Here is a 16,161-nt window from a genome sequence, read left to right on the forward strand (position 1 = left end):
AAAAATAGTTTCTGACCACAAGCAACTCACTATCTAATTGGGGAGGTAAAATGTAAGCAATTAGGTGCATTCAAAATATGATGAGAACAAGTACTGGTTTACCATTCTGTGTATGTTCTTTCATTGGCTAATTGATCCCTTTGTGATGCCCAAAGTTTTAAGGAATGATTTTGAACAATGCAGAGAGATACTGTTTTGTCTTTGCTCCTGATCCTTTAAAGGTTTATAAAGTACTTTCAAATTCATGATCTCATTTGATCCTTCCAAGAAGCCTGGGTGGGAAACAAGGAATGCGATTCTGACCCAGTTTGAAATAAAAGTAAGCTAAGATTGAATGAAAGTAAATGGCTTTTGGGAATACAACTGAAAAAAAGGCAAAGCTGTGGCCCTTTCCTGGGTCTTTGGACTCCTGATTCAGTGCTCTCTGAGCTATGCCATACTGGGATTATCACAGAAGAGCCATCTTAGGATTTCAGTTTTCCAGGGTTTACTAAAAAGCTGTCAAGATTTTGAGAGACATTCTAGTGATACAGATAAAACACTTTAATTCATGAACCCAGATCTTATGTAGTACTGTCAGTTTCACACAGGGTAAATATTTTGCCATGGGAAATCAGTCTTTCCCTTTTTAAATTAAAGATCACATTTAATTAGTAATCTTCATGATGTTTTCCCTAAGAAAAATTCATAGGTACTCAAAGATAATGTCCAATAACAGCATAAGGTCTCACATTGCTAGGTAACCCATGATGCTGAATGATGCATTAACAGAACAATAGGGAAAAGCACATAGACCTCAGTAAGGACTCAAGATAGTTTTTCAACTTGGCAATTTACAATCCACAGGTGATGAAAATAACCAGGGCAGAATTTCACCTTGCCTGATTTAGGACTTCAAGTCCAAGGGTTTGTATGAATAATGATTTTCCCTTCCTTTTCTTCCTTTCTCTTACCTTCCCTTTTCTCCTTCAGACTAGGCAAATACAACAGAGCAATCCAGTGAAAGGTAGAGTGGGGTGACATAGGGTGAATGCCTATGCTAGAATGAACACTTGCGCACCAAAAGTCACTTCTGGGGTTAGGAGAAGGGAGACAGGTTGGCAGTTTCCAAATTCCAATTTCTTTGAGAAAGTCCTACTTTAAAAGAGTTTCTCCTCATTATTTTCTGCCTTGTTTCCTGTTGTTCTGTGTTTAGGGGAGATGAAAACCAGACCAATCCATATGGGCTGACCTGTCTAAGAGAAAAAGACACATACATAAACAGCTCCAAATTTCTTAGTAGGTTGTCATGTTAGTGTAGATTCAGTAAAAGATGAACTGTAGACCTCAGAATTAAAAATAAAATAAGTGTGTGTGTGTGTGGGTGTGTGTGTGTTAGGGAATGACTTCTTTATGAACCGCAAATATCCTTTTTATTGAAGATTCCTAGGTCATGTAGTACTTCTCACCAAGGAGTCAGTATTTAATTATTTCCTATTATATATTCTCCAATAAAGTTCTCATTTCAGATTTCGATGCTTTGTACTATGTGCCATTTGCCTTTTTTTAAAAATGCTATTCCACTGTCAATAAATGATCCTACCATAAAGAAATGTTTTCCCTTCTGGTGGCCAGCCTAATTACTCTTTTAGTAGAGTATTCCTATTGCTCCTAACTATATTCACTCCCCAAATTTGAGCCAAAATATGCCTTCCATCTGTCCCTCAATTTTAATACTTAATAAACTCTTTGGATTCTTGGAGCCTGCTTATATTATATGACTACTTCCTTTCATTGTTGACCAAAGTGCCTAAATTTAACGCTTTTAATGTTGCTTCAGCAGTCCATCTCCTTAATAATTTAATGCCCTAATTTTCCCTTTATTCATCAGCATCTTTCTGTGACTCAGGTGCTGAGACCATTGACCATTAGTTCAGAACTAATATAGCATCATGATAAAGTAACAAAATCTGACCATTTACAAACACTAATTTCTGCAAATGTTCTGCTAAGTAGCTCTTTCTCTCTAAGGTGCAAAAGTGTTTTCGATATCCACTTTCTGAAATGAGCAATAAAGCTAGGCCTCCTTGAGATGTCTGAAATTAGGTGTATTGAAAGTAAAGTTTCCCTTGAATCTTTGACAACAGCCTTTCTGGCATCCTTGGATTTTTAGAATACCAAGATGCTTATGGAGAGCTGAGGTTCTGTCTGGAAGGGACAATTGAACAGAAATTGGCATCTCACATCACAGGGAGCCAAATCCTGACCTTTGTAAGTGGCAAATGTGAAAATTCAAGCTCAAAAGGAGAAGCCCTAGTAGCAAGAGTGATGTCAATGTGGGACATACAAAGGAACTGAATGTAATGGCGTAAACCAATTATGAGTCCTAGGAAATACTATATGTTTTCTGAATGCACCATTTACAAAGTTTTCCCAAAGAAAAGGCCTAAGAGTAAAGTGCCTGACAATCAAGGGACATGAATTAAATTCAGAAACTAGTTTTCTTATTTTAGGATATTCACTTAGCCTTACCATTCCTTAGTTGCTTCATCCTCAAAAAGAAATATTCCCTTCTCCTTTCTTCCCTAATAGGGTAAATTGTCTTCTCCCATCTAATACAATTAAAAAAAAATCAACAAAATTCTTCAAGGAACTTACAGGTACTCAGTTACTCTGGTATCTTGGAAAGAATACAGACTCTGAAATTAGAAATCCTGAGTTCAAAAACTGTTTCTGATATTTAGTTCCTATGTCATTTTGCCTCCTCACCAATGGGCAGCATTGGATAGTATGCGGAGTCTGGAATCAGGAGGACCTAAGTTGAAATCCAGACTCAAGATACTCCCTGGCTGTGTGAGCCTGGGCAAGTCATTTTAACCTCAGTTTTCTCAACTATAAAATGGGAATAATAATGGCACCTACCTCTTAGGGTAGTTATGAGGATCAAAGGAGATATTTCTAAAAAGTTCTCAGAACAGCATCTGGCACATTTTTCTCTTCCTCTCAGTGCCTTCTATAAAATGAAGGTGTTGGAAAAGATGGTCTCCAAGAGTCCTTGTATTTCTAGAGTTATGATCCCAACTCACTGGAGGTAGTCATGGAACATACATACACATATATACACATATCTATGTATATATATGCATATATACATACACATATATATGTATAAACACACACATGCACACATATAGGTATAATCTGCTTTAAGAAAATTTTAGATGTGAATATATAAAGATAGTTTAATTATGCATATTAATTTATGCAAACACTAATTTAACTCAATTTCTACTTCTCTCTGCAAAAGTGACTTAATAAAGAATTTCACTGTAACAGTAGAAGCAGAAGGCATCTAGGTGATGCAGTAGACAGAGAGCTGGGCCTAGAATAAATTGTAAATTCAACGAGTTACTTTCATTGGACTTTCTTCTGCTTTTCAGCAGAGAGGAAGAAAAGACAATGAATTCAGCTGGAAATCAGTAATATTTTATAAAACACATCGTATTACACTCACTTTGTAAACACTATTCAAAGTCCTGCTTGAAAAGAAAAGAATGCATTTGGTGAAAAGCAAGTTCCTTTCCTCTGGAAAGAGATTCCAGTTCTCTGACCCAAACTTCTCTATGCATTTTAAAAATGCATGATGGATATATGTTTGTCAATATTGACATTCATTGTTTATATTGCCTGCCCTGTTGAAAGCTCTTGAGGGAAAGTACCACGCCTAATTTTTAATATGCCCCCCTCCAAGAATCTAGCACAGTGATGTATATCCTATAGGTATTCAATAAATATTTGATGAACTGGCTTTTAGGCTGATCATATGCAATGGTGGGAGGTACAAACAAACATCTATTATTGAATGACAAATGCCTTTAGAGTGGCTCATCTTGATTGAAGAGAAAGTACCACCCAGTGACACAAATCAGAAAATCCATGAGACACCACAGGTTTACAAATTCTGTCTTATCATGCATAAACCAAAGGTCCCAGTAGTCAGTCACATGATACAGTCAGGTAGAAAATAGATGACAATATACTTATATGCATACACATTCACAGGATCATTATTATTATACAGACATTTAAAATAATTTTGAGACTATGACAGTTCTATCAACTCTACTTCATACAACTGTCTATCACAAGAGAAAGAATATGGGGTTTATATTCATCCCTTCCTTTATCTTTTAGATATGTAAGGTCTCTAATCAAATGTAGTTTTGATTTTGGGGAAATTCTGGATGTATATTGTTTCTATTCAAAATTAATCCACTATACAATTGTCAAAAATATACATCTTCAATGACTTCTCATAAATAAAAAACAGTAGAGGTGGATAATGTTATCAAATGAATCTCTCTCTCTCTCTCTTACACACACACACACGCACACACACACACACACACACACACACACACACATAATTTCCTTTAAGAAAAACTTCAAATGTGAACATATAAAAATCGATTAATTTTGCACATTTATTTATGTCAACATTAATTTAACTCAATTGCCACTTCTCACTGCAAATGACTTACTGAAGAATTTTCATTGTAACGGTGGATATAGAAGGCATCTAGATTACAGAGTGGACAGAGAGTAGACCCTAGAATCAAAAATCCAGTCTCAGAATTTTACTAGCTGTGTGACCCTTTGCAGTTCACTTAATAGACAAGTCACTTAATCTCTATTTGCCTCCATTTTCTCATCTATAAAATTTAGATCCTAATAGCAGCTACCTCCCAGGGTTATTGTTAAGATCAAAGGAAATATTATTGGTGAAGTACTTTTATCTACTAGGGTAGGCCTGCACAACCTATAGCCTAGCAAAGGATTTCAGGCAGTCCTTGAAAAATGTAGAGGAAAACGTCCTCTACATTTTTCATGGGCTGCCTGAATTCCTTTGATGTGCCTGAGGACTGCTTATGGCCTGTGGGTCACAGGTTTTGCAGTACTGTACTGGGACAGTTAGGTGGTGCAGTACAGCGTCTGGAGTCAGGAATATTCATCTCTAGCCTCAGACACTAACTGTGTGACCCTGGGCAAGTCACCTAACACTATTTACCTCAGTTCCTCTTCTGTAAAATGAGCTGGAGAAACAAATGATAAACTACTCCAATGTCTTTCCCAAGAAAACCCTAAAAGGGGTCATGAAGTGTCAGATACAACTGAAACTACTGAATAACAACTCTGATATACCACCTAGTTAACCTTCTACTTCTACTGTTATAGTGGTAAATTTTGGGTAGGGTGCTAGAGGGTACTAAGAATTTTTAATGGTTTTTAGACCATTTATAAACATCTATTTCATTGTTGGCAATCTCATATGTGTAAGCATTATTTCAAGAACAAAGAATAGATTCTGCAATGGAGAAAAGGAGCCCTATTAACCAAAGTAAAGCAGAAGACTCTTTTAATATATAGCTAAAAGGAAATATCGCTCACAGGATTTCATCAGAGCAGTGAGTAAAAGGAGTTAGAAGGCTGCATGGCGCAGCAAAAAGAATGATAGCCCTGGGAGTTAATGAACCTGGAATTTAATTTCAGCTATGCCACTTAAATAGAAGTTAATATTCACATCGCTCTTTAATGTTTGCAAAGTGTTTTACATATATCATCCCCTTTTATCTCATGGTGACCAGGGTCAAAAGTATGATTGTTGTCCCCACTCTAAATATGAGAAAACTGAGACTGAGATAAACTGTATGACTTACCCAGAATCAGTACTTAGTGTCTGGAGTAACATTGAATGCAGTTCTTTCTAATTCAAAGGCCAGCATTTGATACCAATGTTATCAAACTCAAACAGTGGCCAAATAGTGACTTAGAAAACCACAAAATCATAGTATCTATGTCTTATTAAATTTTTATTTATTTCTTTAAGTATTTCTCAATTACATTTCAATCTGATTCTGGTCACTGGAGTTTTTCACTGCTGCTAGAGTTGGGTACCTCTTCCGTGTAATATATTTTTGCCTACAGTGTTTCAAGATAATTATGCGAAATTCAAGAAGGAAGGAAAAAGAAAGAAAAAAGGAAGGAAGGTGAAAGGAAAGAAAGAAGCCACCATGAATTTGTATGGATGTAATTTTATAACTAACTGACAAAGACTCCCTAGTCAACATATGCAAAGATTATTGATTATTTCTTTGTAAAAGTAGGTGAATAATAGAAAAGAAAAAACTATATTGGAAAATGATGTTTGGAATCAAGAATTCACATGGTTTGTAGACTACTTAGTGGTCTCACAATTATTTTGAATTAATACTTATGTCAAGCGATCTGGAAGTCCCTTGACTTTGGAATAATTGAACAACATCACAAATAAATGAAATTGTTTTTACAAATGACTGGTTACAAATGAAAGGATTGGGCTTTTTATATTATTTGTCTGAGAAAAAATTTAAATCAATGCTAAATTAGAAGATATAAAACTGAGAAGATATTGTTCCAACATAACCTATTTAAAAAACTATTGTAAAAAAAAAGAGAAATGGACAAAATTAAAGACATTGTATTATGATAATTTCTTAGAACAGTTAAATGAATAAAAAAACAGACTGAAGAAGGGTCCAGAAAAGACCTCAATACACAAACATTTAATCTCCTTCTCAGAAGACAGACATGCCAGCCAAGGTCAATGGTAGTTTAGAGCATAAGTTCACTTGTAATATACTGCTGAGAGGAACACAAGAGTGTGAATGGTAGGGAGATAGTATTGGTGAAATTTACATTTGATTCTAATTGGTTAGTATTGGTTAGTTAATCTCCAGTAAGTATTCTGTTACTATGTCCATTCGAAATTTGGTGAATTATCTTTAATTAGCATAGTCATGAACTCAATACCATCCTAGCTACTGTACAGAAAGCAGATTTAGAAGTATTCACTAAGCCTGTACAGCACATCGACATTTCTTTAGCTGATGACATAATTTTAGTTCTAAACACTCTTTGCTATTCATTAGGAAAAAGGCTACAGATAGGCAACAAGGAGATGCAGTGGATAGATCATTGTGCCTTGCAACTTCAGTTACTCAATAGCTCTATGGTCTTGGGCAAGTCACAGTCTCTTTCTGCTTCAGTTTTCTTAACTGTAAAATGGAAATATTAGCACCTGTCCCACGAGGTTATTTTAAGGACAAAATAAGATTATATTTGTAAAGCTCTTTCTAAACTTTAAAGTGTTATATGAATGCTAACTACTATATAGCTGCTTCCAATATACCTATGGCTTTCAGAGGGAAGATCAATGCATTGACTTTGACCTCCATTTGGCACTCAGAACCTGGCCAGTGTTTTCATTGTCTATATTAAATCAATCTTTGATAAGGAATAGTGTGTGATTGGAGGTTCTAATCCAGACATTGCTGTCATGTGGCCAACATTATTAACTTTCTTGCTTCACTATAATTAAAATAGAGAAGAGAGACATCACTATTAAAATACTTCAAATCAAAATTACTGCTCAAAATAATGCCCAGAGTGAAGTCACTAGGAAGGTATCAGTTACAGCACCTGCTTGTACTACCTTAGCATCTCTTGACTGTCTCCACTCTGCCGCAAGAAGCTACTTATTGGGATAAACTTACATCCTATAAGATCTCATTAGCTTTATGATTGGGGATTGGGATTGTGAACTCCAAACTTCCATTTAATGAGAGACCTCAGTTCAGATATCTTTTCATCTCTCACCTGCCTGTACTACTTTGAGATTTGCTTTTCCGTTTTCATATTTGTATCATCAGCATTTATCACAGTATCTAGCACATAGTACATAACACATAAGGTATCTATCAATACAATTGATAGAGCACCTGGCCTGGAGTCAGGAAGACCTTAGTTCAAATCTGGCCTCAGACATTTACTAGCTGTGGCAAGTCAATTAGTCCTGTTTGTCTCAGTTTCTTCATCTGTAAAATGAGGTGGAGAAGGAAGTGCAAATCATTCTAGTATCTTTGCCATGAAAACTCCAATATGGACTCACAAAAAGTCAGACATGACTGAAAAACAATTGAATGATAATAGCACATAGTAGATGATTAATAAGTGATTACTGATTATTACAAGAGAACAATTTCCAAGATTGAAAATTAATATGTTGCTTATGTAAAGATTCTATCTTAAATGTCCAATAGCATGTTGTTAAGAATGTGTATGTAGGATAAAAATTTGGCAAGGTGGAAGATGATACCTTTTGGGGGGGTATGTTTTTCACAGGAAGAAGGAGTACAGGGTATGATAAGAGAAGTGTTAATAATGTAGTTAAAAAGATGAGTTCAGACCCTGCCTTTAACACCTATCTGTGTGATCATAGACATTCACTTTACTTTTTTGAGTCTCAGGCAAAACCCTGTAATATATCTGCTAAGTCACAGTTGAATTGTAATCTATGTTGGTGAATGGAATTTCCAAAAGTTTCCTTCTGTTACATCACAGACCATTCTTTAGCAGACCAGGTACAGTACAGCATTTTTTTCCACCTTCTATATTGATCTAAATTAGGTATGACCCAAATAATTACTTCAATGCTCTGACTGACTATTATTATTTTTCTCCTCTTAGAAAGTTTGGTATGTTTTCCAATGCTTTTAAAAACTGCTTGCCGTTGAGAAGGGTTTTCAACCCTGATATCATTTCTTTTTCTAGAGTTAGAATTTTTTCATATTTAGATTTAATACCACTTTTCAAATTGTCTTCTTCCATATAGAGTTGTTATGGTGTAGTTGGAAAAAGAAGTTTCGTATTCTAAACAACTTTGAACCAACAACTTCAGTAAGGTCAGCAAAATCCTAAGTGTGACTGTGTGACAGCAATACATTCAAAACCAACTTTGCATTTTGCTATTGTTGTTACTACAGGCAGTCCTTCCATCTATCACCGTATTTTTTTAAGACAGGCTTTCCTTTTGTGACATCAAGCTCTACAACACATTTTGTTCAATGTACTCATTTTCATCCTTACACAAAATATTCTTAATTCCATTGGAGTTCTGCACTGAATGGTTTACTAAGGCAGTTACTATGCAGAGGCTGTGAATTATTTATTTATACAGACTACTTTTATGTTGAGGCCAACATTAATTTGAGTAGGTCACTGACTTTGGGAAGCTGATTGCCATGTAAAGAACTATGGAGCCAATGCCTTTGAATTAGTGTTTCAATTTCTACAATTTATGAATAAAATATATTTGTATTTATACTTTGAAAGTTATTTTATTGATGAAGAATAGATCTCTGGTAAAGCTTTCCAAGTCTAATTATGCTAATTCCATAATTTTTCATAGTATGCCTTTATGCAATTTTCTGATTTGTTATTGTGATGAGCTATAAATGTTTGTATTTACTATATCAGAGACATTAAAAGTGCTTACTCATCTCTTGACATTTTAGACATCTAGACATTCCCTTCAAATGAAGGGAATACTGGTTTGTGAGTGGCTGCACTGTAGGAATTATAAATCAATCCATCTTTCACCCTTCCTCTTCTTAGCATGCAGTTAGCAAATTTGAGCTAATTTAATGACCCGAGGATGGCTTTTTCATTTATTTCTCCAAGATCTGTCTTCTAGAAAAAATGATTTGTAAGTTTTAACAAAATTATGACTCTAAGTCTTATGCCATATGAGTTCTCTTGTCTCTGGACTATATACCATTACAGGCGGTTTCAGGTCACTGTTCTGACTTGATATTGGGTTACAAGATGGATTTAATGGCAGGCTTAGAAATAATACCTCTTATTAAGTAATGCACTGTTTTAAAAAAAAAACTCACCTGCACTGGTTGTGGAAAGCTTATTCTTTCTCTGCATGTAAATGTGCTGATTTGTCTTTCCCCTTTTGCTTTCCTTGCTCATGCAGGCAATTTTATGTGATGACTTCTGTGCTCTCTGTAAACTCAAGATTCCTTTTTGGTTTCTCCTGCAATTAATGAAACATATGCATTATGTAGTAGTCCTTTCTTTCGTCTGGCACAACAAACATTTTGGACAATGACATGATTTACTTCGACATTAAGTTCATTAGCAAACAAAAACTGATGCATTCCTTGCCAGCCCACAGACATATACAACATTTGGTGTAGCATTCAAAGTAGGCAATCCCAACTTTAAATATACTTCTCAAATATCTCAGTAGCTCTGGTGAGTTTGGAAGCAGGAAGTACAGAGTTTGAACTTTTGAGGAAGCTCTGATCTTAATATTCTCTCCCTGAGAACATCAAGCTTTTGGTAACTCCAGACAGCAGGCAACTTAATTAATCAAGTTTCTTTGTTTGTTTCATTTTTCTCTTTGCTTAACTGTATTAGTGGAGAAAAAGAGGGAACATTAGTTCTTATGCCAGAGGGTTTTTTTCCCAAGTTTATCTTCATTATTTTGGGATATTCAGATATAAAGATGGATGGATGGATGGATAAATTGTAGAGAGATAGATGACAGAGAGGCATCTAGGTGACTCAGTGGGTAGGACCCTGGGTCTGAAGTCAGGAAGGCCTGAGTTCAAACCCAGTCACAGACACTTACTCGTTGTGTGACCATGGGCAAGTCTCTTAACCTTTGTTTGCCTTAATACACTGGAGATGGAAATGACAAACTTCTCCAACATCTTTGCCAAGAAAACCCCATATGGGATCATGAAGAGCTGAACACTACTGAATGACTGAATAAGATGATAGTGGGATATACAAAGCATACATATTCACATGTGTACATATATACATGTGTATATACACATATGGATATATATGCATACATATACATAGTGGTATGGATATCTATCTATACCTGTAAAATATATGCTTCCTACATATTTGTATGCATGCATGACTAATAAAAAAAGCACTGCATTTGAATTTAGGAGGTCTGTATTCTTGTTCCAACTCCATTATTAATTAGCCTAATAACCTTGGACAAGTTAATTAGTCTTTCTATGCTGCAGTAAAGGCTGACATCTCTAAAATGGACATCTTCACATACATATACATATACATATACATGTAAAAATATAGAATATACAAATATGTAAATAGTGGGAAATATTTTGAAAAAATAAGTGCCATATAAATTAAAAATATACTTTGGAAGCTTCCAATAATATTGTCTTGGAGTCTAGCCATTGAAAATTCTCAGACTTTCTTTTGGTATTTCTGCAACTATATCCCCCTTGAATGAAACCAAAGATGAATCCGTTGTTTACTAAGTTTGACTCCATGGTGAATAGCATCTGAGTGAAGTTCCAATTAAAAAATAGATATGCCCATATGTATTGATGTGTTTTGTCTTTCCTTTTTAGATTGAAATCAATTCTATTTTAGTGTCAGTACAGTCTAAGTAAAAGGGATACCCTACTGTGATTTCCACATAATAAAAGCTGATTGAAATGTCAATGACTCAGCTGTGTTTTCTATTGCAAAGTTAAACATAGTCTTTTTCTTTAAACAAAATGATTCGGAAGAAGTGGGAGTTTCAAGACAATAGGGCAGAGGAAAAGAATATTAGTTCATTTTATGACCCATTAAACAGATTAAAAAAAACTTTCTTAACTTGCTCAGAAACTATGAGTGAAGATGTCCTCCAATGTGCCCTATCTATCCAAGGATGCAATATCCTGGAGCAATTCAAATCTCTGAAAAATTTTCATATGTTTAATTGGAATTTAGTTTCTGGCTATAAGATATAAATTTGATATGTGCGTGTGTTTTGTGTGTGTATCAGGGGTGTATATATACATATGTTGTATGCCTATGTGGATATTTGTATACATATATACATACCTATACCTCTGCCAAAGAGAGAAAGCATTCTATTAGATTTTATTCCTGAAATAATTGGGGAAGTAGGGAGCAAAAACACTCTATATTCCACTCTTTGGAGGGATACGGATCTTGGCAAAATGCAGATTGCTTGACTAAAGCAATCCTCTTAGGATATCTTGAACAACACTGGCCTGAGCCGAACTATTCTACAATGATATCATAAATATGTGTAATCTTTGCATCATGTTTTTCTTACAAACATAAAGGGCTAAGGGCATTTTGATGTCTGCTCATTTCTCTGGATTGTCATTCTAATCTAGATGCTATAAGATTCTCAGTATTTGACATCTTCATATGGCAACAACCAAATCTCTTAATAAGCACAGTTTCATGAGGCTAAATGTGAAGTTTTGTTTATGTTAATGCAAACCTAACTTAGACCATGATCCACAAAATTTAATGATTCCCAACAAAGAACAGAGATCTTATCAGAAAACAATTAAATTGCAGTGAATTGTCATTCTAAGTAGGGCTACAACTAGGCGAAGTTTGGGTTCTACATTATTCTTCCCTCTGGTCACTCTGTGTAAGAAGGGTTAGCTATTTCTTGTGGCTTTGTTTAGCTCCTACTGTTGTTATCAGTCTTCAGCAGTTCCCATTACTTCTTGTTGTCATCCATATTTCTCCTTCCTGAAGTTCTCATTACATCGTAGTCCCAATAAGTGGTAGTTTCCTTGTCCTGCTTTCTACGATAATTCTATATTCTCAGCAGGTGGCCTTTTCATCAATAACCTCATTTAGCTATCTTTGCAGTTCTGCCATTCTCCTTCATCAAACAGTGGAGCTTGTCTTCCCCACAGATAAACTCTCTAATTAGCTGACATGGGAAGAATTTTTATGGAGTGTTTACAGCTCAAAACCAAACCTCCATTATTCTTAAACCTGCTTAGTTCATGGTCTTCGTAGACCCATGCCTCAGTATAAGAAGTCTGTCAAAGGCTAAAGAAACTCTCCCTTTGTATTCAGAAGAAAGTTGTCTCTATACCAATTCCACGGAGGCGTATTTTGACTCAGTAGAGCTGGCCTTATCTCTTCCCCATTGCCCTAGAGGTGGACCTCCTATTCATGTTAGAACTTTATCTTGCGTCTAGAGCCTCTTAGGACCAACCTTACTTTCTCCTGTATTATACCTCTCTCCCTCTTTTAGCAGGGCCATGTCATTAAATTACACAAGTCTATATTTCAAAAAATTTAAGGAAATCAAGTACAGTACTCCTAGTAGTAGTGGGGGATAGATTATTGTGGAAAGGATACACAAGGGAGAAAAACAGATTTGTCTTCCCAGCTACATACATCATAACTAAACCTAAATGTAGTGAAACTAAGCTTTTATAATTAACTACCAATGGCATATTATTCATTAATAATGCTTGGAATTTTGTTCCTATGGAACTATCATCTGTAACATTACTTCATTTGATTCCAAGCTGGTATAGAAACAATACCATCACTCAAGGTATACTTACACATGTATGGACAAGACTTCCAAATTTTATTGTCAGGATTTGGGAGGACATACCAGGTTTGAAATTAATTTCATTGGATTAAAGATACCATTTAATCTCAAATTCAATTAATTTACATGGTCTCGAGAAAAGTGTACTGCTTAGAAAGTTAGTCACTTTCTAACTATGTGATCTGGGCAAATCATTTAACTTTTGTGGACTCTTTCTTTCACTTCAGCTACAAAGTGAGAGGGTAGGAAGGGATAGGATTATATGATAATAATAGCTGAGATTTGTATAGTACTTTAAGGTTTGTGAAGAGTTCTGAAAACATTATCTCACCTGAGCCTTACAATAGTGTTACGAGGAATCATATTATAGGTATTTTTATGGTGAAAATTGAACTCCTATTTTTCTGATTTGTAAATCTAACTCTATACACCATGTCTGGCTGTCTCACATGCAAAAAAACAACCGTTATATTTGTATAGTTCTTTAAAGTTTACAACATAATTTCCTTGCAACAACCTTGTAAAGTAAAGGATACAAGTATTTTTATCCCTATAAGGTTCAGGGAGGTTGTGACATAGCAAAAACAGTATGTGTCTTAGTTCTGTTTCTTCTTTAAAATTCTATGATTCTGGAGGATAGAGAGGTTCCTTGTTCCTATTTAAATGAAGTTCTTTTATTGCATGGATTATAGCATGAAACACGTTATTTTTCATTCTTCCTTTTTACAGCATCATATATTAGTATTGTAGACAGTAGGCTATTGAATGACTAATCAAAGACAATTTGGTTAAAATATACAGTAATTCCTTTTGTAAAAGATACAAGAGGATGGAACAACTTCTCTTGGGACATCTTTGCCCTTAGTAGTTGACACATTTGCAAGTAGCTATCCTTGTCTAGCTCAACAGAGACGCTTAATGTTATGCAGATTTTATAATTGGCTGAGGCAACCCTTGCAACCAGACTGAGAATCACTTTGCACAAACAGAATACTGTGATCAATAGTTTCTCCCCTTATATAGTGACATCTCTCCTTATATCTGTCTAGCATATCAATAATTGTCATTATTGTCTAAAGGCTAAAATCTTGGTGATTTTTACTGAGAAATCACAGGAAGATTTTGTAGAGAATGAGCATTAGTCTTAGAATGTTCAATTCTCATTTTCTCTGATACCACCTTCATCAAATGTTATTGTTGTTGGGGTCATGAAGAGTCAGACATAACTGAACAATAAGAACAGTTTAGGTGATTGTAGTTAAAGGTTTATATTGAAGGAGCTGAAGAGTAGAAAACATGGTTTTTACATATGATGAGATTTATAAATATGTTGATATCCTACCTGGTTTCTGCACCCTCCCCTCAAAGAATCATAGGACTTTGAAACAGAAAGGGATATTATAACCATCTCATCCAACCCTATCATTTTACAAATGACGAGAAATTACTTGTCCAATGACAAATGAGTTTGCAAGTTGCAGACTTGGAATTCCCATCAATATTGCTATTCATACTGAAGGGTTAGTCTCACCTCAAGTCCCAGAACTAAAGTAGTTCCTAGGAAGGTGAATATGACTACCGTTATATTCTAGGTCAATGGCTCAGCAAGACCCTACTTTCTATTGGTTCCATTCAGACTTTGTCAGTCATTCAGTCAGACAAGCATTTATTAAGCACCTATATGCCAGGTGCTGTGCTAAATACTTGGGATGCAAGCAAAAGCAAAAGACTACCTCTAATCTCAAGTACTTTACTTGAATGGAAACATTAACGGGAACACTGCAAATAACTATGTACAATCAAGATATCGTCACAATGAACTGGAAATAATCTAGAGGTAAGGCAATATTATTAGGCTAGATTGGGAAAGGTTTGTTATAGAAGGTAAGATTTTAACTAGGTTTCAAGTCCTCAAATTATCACATCAATATTTGGGCAGAAGGAAAGGAAATTCACATTTATATAATCCCTACAATGTGCCAGGCATTATGATAAGTGCTTTTTAATATTATCTCATTTGATCCTCACAACAACACCAAGAGGTAAGTGTTATTGTTATCATTTGAGGAAACTCAGGTTAAGAGAGGTTAAGTGACTAGCTTAGGTTCACATTACTAATAAGTATCTGATGCCCAATCTAAACTAACATTTTCCTGAATGTGAATCTAGTACACTATCCACTGTATCACCTATCTGTTTCCATTTAAAATACAATCTCTTTTCTCCCAATCCCAGTATGTTGTACATTCATTAAATACAGAAACTATCTTGTTTACCAACCTAACACCCTGTGCAATATCTTGTAAATAATAGACACTTAATAACTGCTTTTTGGACTGAATCAGACTGGTAACTGGATTTCAGTAACTGGGTTCTGGCCCTTTTCTTTGTGACTAAGATCTCATATAAGGTAGTCAAGTTCCATTAACTGCATTTCTGTCTTACCCTTCTGTTTCTGAGTTAATGATTTACTTCCCTGACTTGTTCTTACTCATTTTCTTTGAGGTTTTTGTTCTAGATCTTTATCTCCTTCCCTGCACATCCTCCCAGGGAATGGATTCCTGCTCATAAAACCTAGTTACTATTATTACCTGCTTTGTTGTTTCTCACCTGGTCACTTCCCTGGAGTTCATCATTTTCTCTAGATGCTCATCTTCCTGAAAACTCATGTCAATTCTGAAACTCGCACCTCTTTAGGCTGCTTGTGGGGGCTCTTCTTCAGGCTCATTGAAGAGAGAAAAGGGTGGATATCAGAGAAAATCTTCCCAGATCCTCCATTTGAAGAGGGATGTCCAGCACAATCATCCCATCATTTCCCATTACCTACAGCCCTTCATCATGCCCCTCATGCTCATTTCCCTCCCTTCTGTCTTTCTTAGCTTCCATTTATGTTTTGTTACCTCTACTTCCATTGT

Source organism: Notamacropus eugenii, chromosome 5 (genome assembly GCF_028372415.1).
Source record: "Notamacropus eugenii isolate mMacEug1 chromosome 5, mMacEug1.pri_v2, whole genome shotgun sequence".
In the NCBI taxonomy this organism is placed as follows: Eukaryota; Metazoa; Chordata; class Mammalia; order Diprotodontia; family Macropodidae; genus Notamacropus; species Notamacropus eugenii.